General features: G+C 36.2%; 1 long non-coding RNA gene across 1 annotated transcript; it reads left to right on the forward strand.

The window, feature by feature from the left end:
• The first annotated feature begins 1,190 nt into the window (after positions 1-1,190).
• Positions 1,191-6,873, forward strand: LOC147650777 (uncharacterized). Its single transcript, XR_015275262.1, has 2 exons — positions 1,191-1,324; positions 3,653-6,873. It is a non-coding gene; the product is annotated as an uncharacterized LOC147650777 (long non-coding RNA).
• Positions 6,874-7,219: the final 346 nt, after the last annotated feature.

Raw genomic sequence — 7,219 nt, forward strand, 5'->3', positions numbered from 1 at the left:
GGACTTATCAACATTTATTTGCCTATTTTTATTTGAACTCTGGAAAAACCATCTAAATTGAGGCTAATTAAACACAATATTTCCTCATAATTATATGATAAAGATTTCTAGTGCCAGAGACTGTGCAGCTTTGTATGGTAATTTCTTGGTTAGGAAAGTAATTTATTCTCAAGGCTGATTGATGATGAACAGATTATTAAAGTTGGATTGCATGACACTTTCTGCATGCTCTCTCATTTTGATTAAGATCAGAGTCATTCCAAGTAGGAGGAGGCAGCACCGTGAAAGGGTGGTGAACACTGCAGCCCTTTTCTTACAACACTGATTGATAAGTCTGATGAAATTCTAGCAGTGCCATAATAATAATAATAATAATAATAATAATAATAATAATAATAGTAGTAGTAGTAGTAGTAGTAATAGTAGTAGTGCCAATATAGAGGCATACACACACACAGACATATATATATAATAACACTGCATATTAAAGTGTGTCGTAAAGACCTGTGTGGAGCTGGAAGGAGACATGTATTACAGCTCCATTAAGGTTGAAGTTTCAAAAGCAGTCATCATAAATTAACTGTAATAGTAAGTTTTAAGTGTTTCAAGAGTAAAGCTAATGGAAGCTACCATTTATATTCTTTAAGAAACTCTTTTAATATTTTCTGAGACTTGACCTTTATTTTACAACAAGATATCTGAAAGGATGATTTGTATGAGTCACAGCCATAATTATTATACTGAATAAAAAAAAAGAGTAAATTGATTTTCAGAGCTATTTGGTTAAAAAATATTAAGAATACTTCAGAAAATCTTTGTATTTCACTATGTAAAGTGTTTCTTACCATGTCAGCCACTCTTTCAATCTATATTTTAAAGTAAATTTTAAAAGAGCTGTTGAATAAACGATTCTTTGCTGAGAATTCAGCAAATGTATGCATGAAGCTGCAAATCCACATGTGTAATTATATAGATGTGGGAAAACATTTTAACAGAGTAAAAGCATGAGATTTTAGTAAAAGCCTTTCTGCACAAGCCAGCCTTTGGTGTAAGTGATATTAAAGGTAGTGTCCTTGGAACTCTCCTGAAGCAGTGAAAATGAAAGAAAAACAATAGCCTTGTGTATTGAGGAAAGAATGTAAACCATATGTATTAGCCAATAGTAGTTTGCTAAGCCCACGGACCCTGTCAGACCCTATAAATGTGTGCTAAAGATAGAAACAAACGACGTTTGCTCTACTTCTGTGAAGATTCAGTGAATAGTCTGAGCTGTTTCTCAATATCTGGCGCCCGAACAGGGACACTCTGCTGGCAGAGGGATTTGGTAGGTCCGTGTGCGGATGCAGATCGGTACTGGGTAGGCTAGTCTGTGGGCGGGAGGATGCAGACGCAGGCAGCTGGGGGAAGCCGAGGGCGGTGGACTTGAGGAGGGGTCGCTCCTGTCCCCCGGTCCATGGGCTGCCGACATTGAAGTTGGGTTTGTGGCAGCATGAAAACTGCTTCTAAACATTATCATTAAATGAAATGAAGCAGTCAAGGATATGAACCTTGAAAAGCTCTTTTTATGGGCTAGAGATAATAGGCGTGGGCACCCCCAGGTTTCGCTGCTGCCTTTTGCAGTGGAAGAATGGAAAGACATAGGAGATTTGTTGTGGAAGAAAACGATTACAGGGAAAAGCAAGGACACTCTGTCTCTTGGTCCAACTTGACAGATTGTAATTAATACCTTAAAGAACAGGAAAGCGAGATATGCTCAGGCTGCGAGTGCCATAATTCTACCTGCGTCACAGCAGCTGTTTCTACATCCCACTGCTGGGCGAGCATTCCTGCCTATGCTGCCCTTGGAGAGAGGGAGGGATAGTCAGAGAGAAGAAAATAAGGAGGAACAAACTCCACAACAATTCCAAAACAAAAAATGGAATCTGTTCAGCAATGGCAGGATGTGACACATCCTGAACTATTTGCTCCACTTTTGGAGACACTTTTAACACCACAATCTTATCTAAGTTCTAACTTTACTACGCTTTACTATGGAGAAGCCAAATTTAGATTGGTTTCTACCCAAACCAGGGAGGCATAGGGGGAAAGCACTGAGGTGTGCGCAGAGAACAAAGGCACGCCCATGGCAGAGGCAGTGCAGAAGAAGTTCCAAGGCCATGCTGGACAAATAACACCAATTACAGAAACAGTTGAGCAGAAACTGGTGGCTCAGACAGCTTCAAAGAGAGACAAAATAGCCAAAGAATTGCTAACTATATGGTACCTAGTTCTAAATTCATTACTGTAATTAAAAGTTTATAATTTGTGATGATCACTATTGTTACCACCTGGCCATGAGAGGCTTTTTGTGTAACATAGCCTGTTTTTGTAAAATTGTGCCCTTTTCCGTCTATCTGTGAACAACGAGAGAAATGTTGAGAGAAAGAACTGTGTTAGTTAAAGTTAACTTTGTGAGGGTTGTTTTTTTTTCCTCTCTGTTTTTCCCCTCTGTAAGTGTATGTGGGGGATGATGTCCTTTTAGAGACAACAGCAGAACAGCAGCAGCAGCAGAGCGGGCAGTTCACGCCCCCCCGCCCTGCTTGCTCTTCCAGGATAGTACCTGATTTGTTAAAAAGTCATGATTCATTGTTTTTTTAAAATGTTTTTATATAACCTTTTAGAGTTAATTTTGTGTTTTAAGTAATAATGAGTTTATGCTGTTGCAGTCTTTTAGTTTTACTAGACAAATTATTGTGATTCTTTGAAAGTTTAAAAAGCCCTTTTCAAAAAAAGTGTTTAAGGTGAATATTAACAGAAGTAAAAGTTACCTTGCAATAATTAGTTTTAAAGCCTAATGTTAAAATATTGAATGATTTATAGCTGCTAAGAAAACAACTTTCCAATTAATGTTATGTACAAAAAGATTTATGGTTTAAAAATAATTAGCTAGGAGAATTTTACTGTACAAGACAAAGTTAAGGCATATATTACCCATTTGCTTGGTTTTTCCACAATTTTAATAAGGTAATTTTAATGTGAGTCCTTTTGTTATAAAAAACATATATAACAATATATATACTAATTTGGACTTTGGGTTTTAATTAAAAGTTAGACTTGATGTTTTTGAAAAGTGCTACAAATCTCAATGGCAACTTGCCTAATCCTGTGGTGTTGTGGTTTTTCTCTAGTAAAACTGCACTTTAAAATCCTAACCAATTTAAGCATATACTAGGCAAATTCCTGTTATGAATAAGTATTTTAGTAACATGTGCAATTATTATGAGTTATTTTTAAAGCCAAATGACATGGAATTGTGACATATTTGTTACATTTTTATAATCTTTATAATGAATCCATGTTACTGTTATATCGTGTTTAAAAGGTATGTATCAAAACTTCAGTTGCCTTTTTGAAATAATAGAGTAATATTAAGTTATGCTTTTATTTGATATAGATTAAGTGTTAATAGAATTAAGCACAGTTAAGTTTTATTATGTTTAAGTTTGAATGTTTTTAAGTTAAGTTCTGTAACTTTGATATTCCTTTAAAGTTAAGTTTTATTATTTCATTTTTTTATAATTAATTTTTATCAGGTTTAAATATTGTTTAATTTGAATTGTTTTATGTTTTGTTAAAGATATTTGTTTAAACTGTATGGTTTGGTATTTTTAAGAGAGATGAAGATGACTACAACTGAAACAGCTGTGATAGAACACTGATGAACACCTGCTTGTGGATAAAAGTGAATGCAGTCTGTGACACCCTTGATTTCATCAGGAGTTCTATTGTTTGTTGCAATCTATGCAGTTTTTGTTTTTTATAGCTTTATTATTTTTCAGTGTTTTCAGAATTCCAAGGAAATGTATCATTGCTGAGGGTCAGCTGCCATGGGAGAGGCTTCAGATTGAGCCAACAGCTGAATGGTTTAATTGGTCTGGTACCTAAGGCTTCTGATCATTTGCTTTGTACAAATGCATTTTAACAGTTTGCTGTGCTGTAAGCATCTCATAGCAGCTACTGTTGAGAACCTTGTTTTAGAAATGAGTTAAGAGGCATCTTTCCAGTTTAAAGCCTAAGGCCCTGGCCAAGCCTTGACTTTACCTGGACAGAATGTTTACCAACAGATCCAGATGATTTCTGTACCAAATCAGTATTTGAGTCACTTTTTGACTCGGCAATTTGACCCTATTAATATGACAGCTGGATCAATTTTGAAGTGAGCTTGGAGAATCATTTCCGGAGGTGGTTATCCAATCCTTCACTGGTTTTTTTGTTTGTTTGCAGACTATGAGATGCTGGTGCAGTGTTTTATTGGTTAATGTAGTTTTATATTACATATGTTATTAATAATGTTTATGATTTTATTGATTTTTAAGTGCTGTAGGTTTTTATTTATTGTGTATATGATTTTTTGTTAATGTTGATGTACATGATGGAAGTACATCTCATTTTATTTTTTTTTTTTAAATGGGGTGAATTGATGCCCTAAAAGCATTTGATTAGTGCAATATGTGTATTAAAAATTTGGACTGCAAGAATTAAATATTTACATCAAAATTTAGAAAGATCATATAAGCTTAATTTACAATTAAGTGTACCATAGCTAAGTCAAAATAATTTATTAACTTCAAGGGGAGAAGTGCCTGTGTTTTGTTGACAGGTTCAAAAAAGGTCACCTGTTCATCTGACCAGACTGTCTGCCTCTGAACACATGAGATCCAGTAAACACAGACGTCACCACACAACCTTGGTACTCCAGACAAGATCAGAAGTGGAGCTGTCAGGACACAGTTTTGTCTGAAAACTACAAATTTTTGCCAACAAAAATTTTATGTTGTTATTATGATGTTGTGTCTGTACCAATTTTTTTTCAGTTATCTTCTGTTTCAAGATTTAAAAGGATGTGAAGAACAACCTGAACATTGATGCCCTCAGTCAGTCACCGATCAACTGCCAGTTGATCACAGGAGCAGCGGATGTTCCAAGACTGAATCACGTTAAATCATAGTCTGTTCGTAAGAAGAATTTTGTAGAAGATTTAAAAGAGTATAGAGACTCCATCTAACTGTATATAAAAGCAAATTGTAGCCATGTTCTTACCCTTTAAGCATATTGCTTTCATGCTTAGATTGCATAAATACCAGAGCACCTGTGTTAAAAGTAGATAATAGTTGAAGATAAAGAGTTTTTGTTTGCGTGGTAATTGTTATTTGTAGGTTATTGATAAGTTTAGTAAAGACATAAGTATAAAGTGTAAGTATTCCCCCTTCAAGAGTGAATGTGAGCATAGTCGAAAGTTCATTTAACTTTAAAGCCTTAGCTGTGATTCTGCAAGCATGGTGTCATTTGCATGGAACCAACTGTTTTTGGCAATTGTGTTGTATATAGTCCCAACCAACTGTCTGCTAACTAACATCCAAAAGTGACAGAACATATGGGTCACTCTAGCACGCTTAACAGGCCTAAAATCAATGTGTCTAAGCCTAGCCGCACCTGGAGATCCTTTTCACACCTGTCTCATAGGAGTTCCTGAATGGGATCCTCAAACATTTAAAAGTTTAGTTAGCAATGAAATTCAATTGAATCAATTGGCAATGTTATGAGAGTGCAATCGCACTGGTGGCTTCACATCAAGACAACTTGAAGCCTGCTGGCAAGCAAAAATTATCAAAGTTCTCAATGTTACCATAGAGCCCCCAGAAGAATTGGATTTGTTAGGTTCCACCAGTACCTCAGGTGGATGGATAATGTTTGAGCCCCCGACAAAAAGCCACTCCAACAAAGTGATGCAACAATGAGATACAGTTAACCCTATAGTTGATCTCATTACTAACACCAAAAATAAAGCTTTATATTCACGGTACAGTCTCACAGGATGATCACCAAGGTGATTACCTAGTTCAGTATTCTTTATCTGTGGAGATAGAGCATGGAATGGGATTCCTGCTAGTCCACATGGAGAACTCTGTTACCTTGGGAAACTTACTTTGTTCCATCCAAACTTACACAAATTGTTGAATATAGCTGATAAAATAAAAAACATCAAACAGTCAAAGCAAAGCCTGAATTAATTACAATGTGATGATGTTAGAGACCCAGACTTTTGGGGTTATGGTATAATATGGCTAGCCTCCTTTTTTACTCCAGGAGCAGCTGCTGCTAAAGACTTGTAAACTCTAAAAAGGCTAACTTCTTGAACCAAGAAAGAGCTGGATTTAACATCAACAATGTGAAGTGAACTTTCAGGTGATGTAAGTAGTGTACGTCACGCCGTATTGCAAAATCAAGCTGCAATTAATTTCTTGCTCTTGGCACAAGGACATGGTTGTGAGGACTTTGAAGGCTGTTTGAATCTTACTGACCATTCAGTTTCAATCCACAAACAACTCAGACAGCTGCAGAATGGGTTCCATGCCTTGAAAGAAGATAGTGACCCCATTGGAAGTTGGTTAGCCAACTGGGGCATTACTGGGTGGTTGAAGTCTCTTGTGCTAGAAGGGGGACGGATTTTACTTATAGTGTTAATTGGGATAGTGGTTTTAAGTTGTATGTTATCTTGTCTCCATAGAGCTATAAAATGAATTGCTTCTAAAGCCTGGCTTGTGCAAAAAGAGAAAAAGGGAATTGTAGTAAAATATTTTAACAAAGTAAAAGCATGAGATTTTAGTAAAAGCCTTTCTGCACAAGCCAGCCTTTGGTATAAGCGATGATATTAAAGGTAGTGTTCTTGAAACTCTTCTGAAGCAGCGAGAATGAAAGAAAAACAATAGCCTTGTGTACAGGAGAAAAAATGTAAAACAACATGTATTAGCCACTAGTAACTTGCTTAGCCCACAGACCCTGTCAGACCCTATAAAAGCGTGCTAAAGATAGAAATAAATGACATTCGCTCTACTTCTGTGAAGACTCAGTGAACAGTCTGAGCTGTTTCTCAATATATAGATGTGTAGTGGAGATCTGTGGTAATCACATGAACTAAGCACATTTACCTGAGCAAGAAACACAGACAAATCCATTCTTAGGAAAATGTTATTAATGGGATTTCTGGCTGGCTGTAAAAAATGTGCCTGCATTATTCAAACCCTGAAGTGTGAACCCTCTTGTTTGGTACCTCTGCATGGTGTAGGATTCCAGGTGTTTGATGGATGAAAGAGCTCTGATACAGAAACTTGATATTATTTATTCTGCATTCTCCTCTTGAGAGTTTAAGCTTGGATTTTCAAAAGAAGCGGAGCTATTT

The sequence above is a fragment of the Cyanistes caeruleus genome, chromosome 12, assembly GCF_971803275.1.
Source record: "Cyanistes caeruleus chromosome 12, bCyaCae1.hap1.1, whole genome shotgun sequence".
Taxonomy (NCBI): Eukaryota; Metazoa; Chordata; class Aves; order Passeriformes; family Paridae; genus Cyanistes; species Cyanistes caeruleus.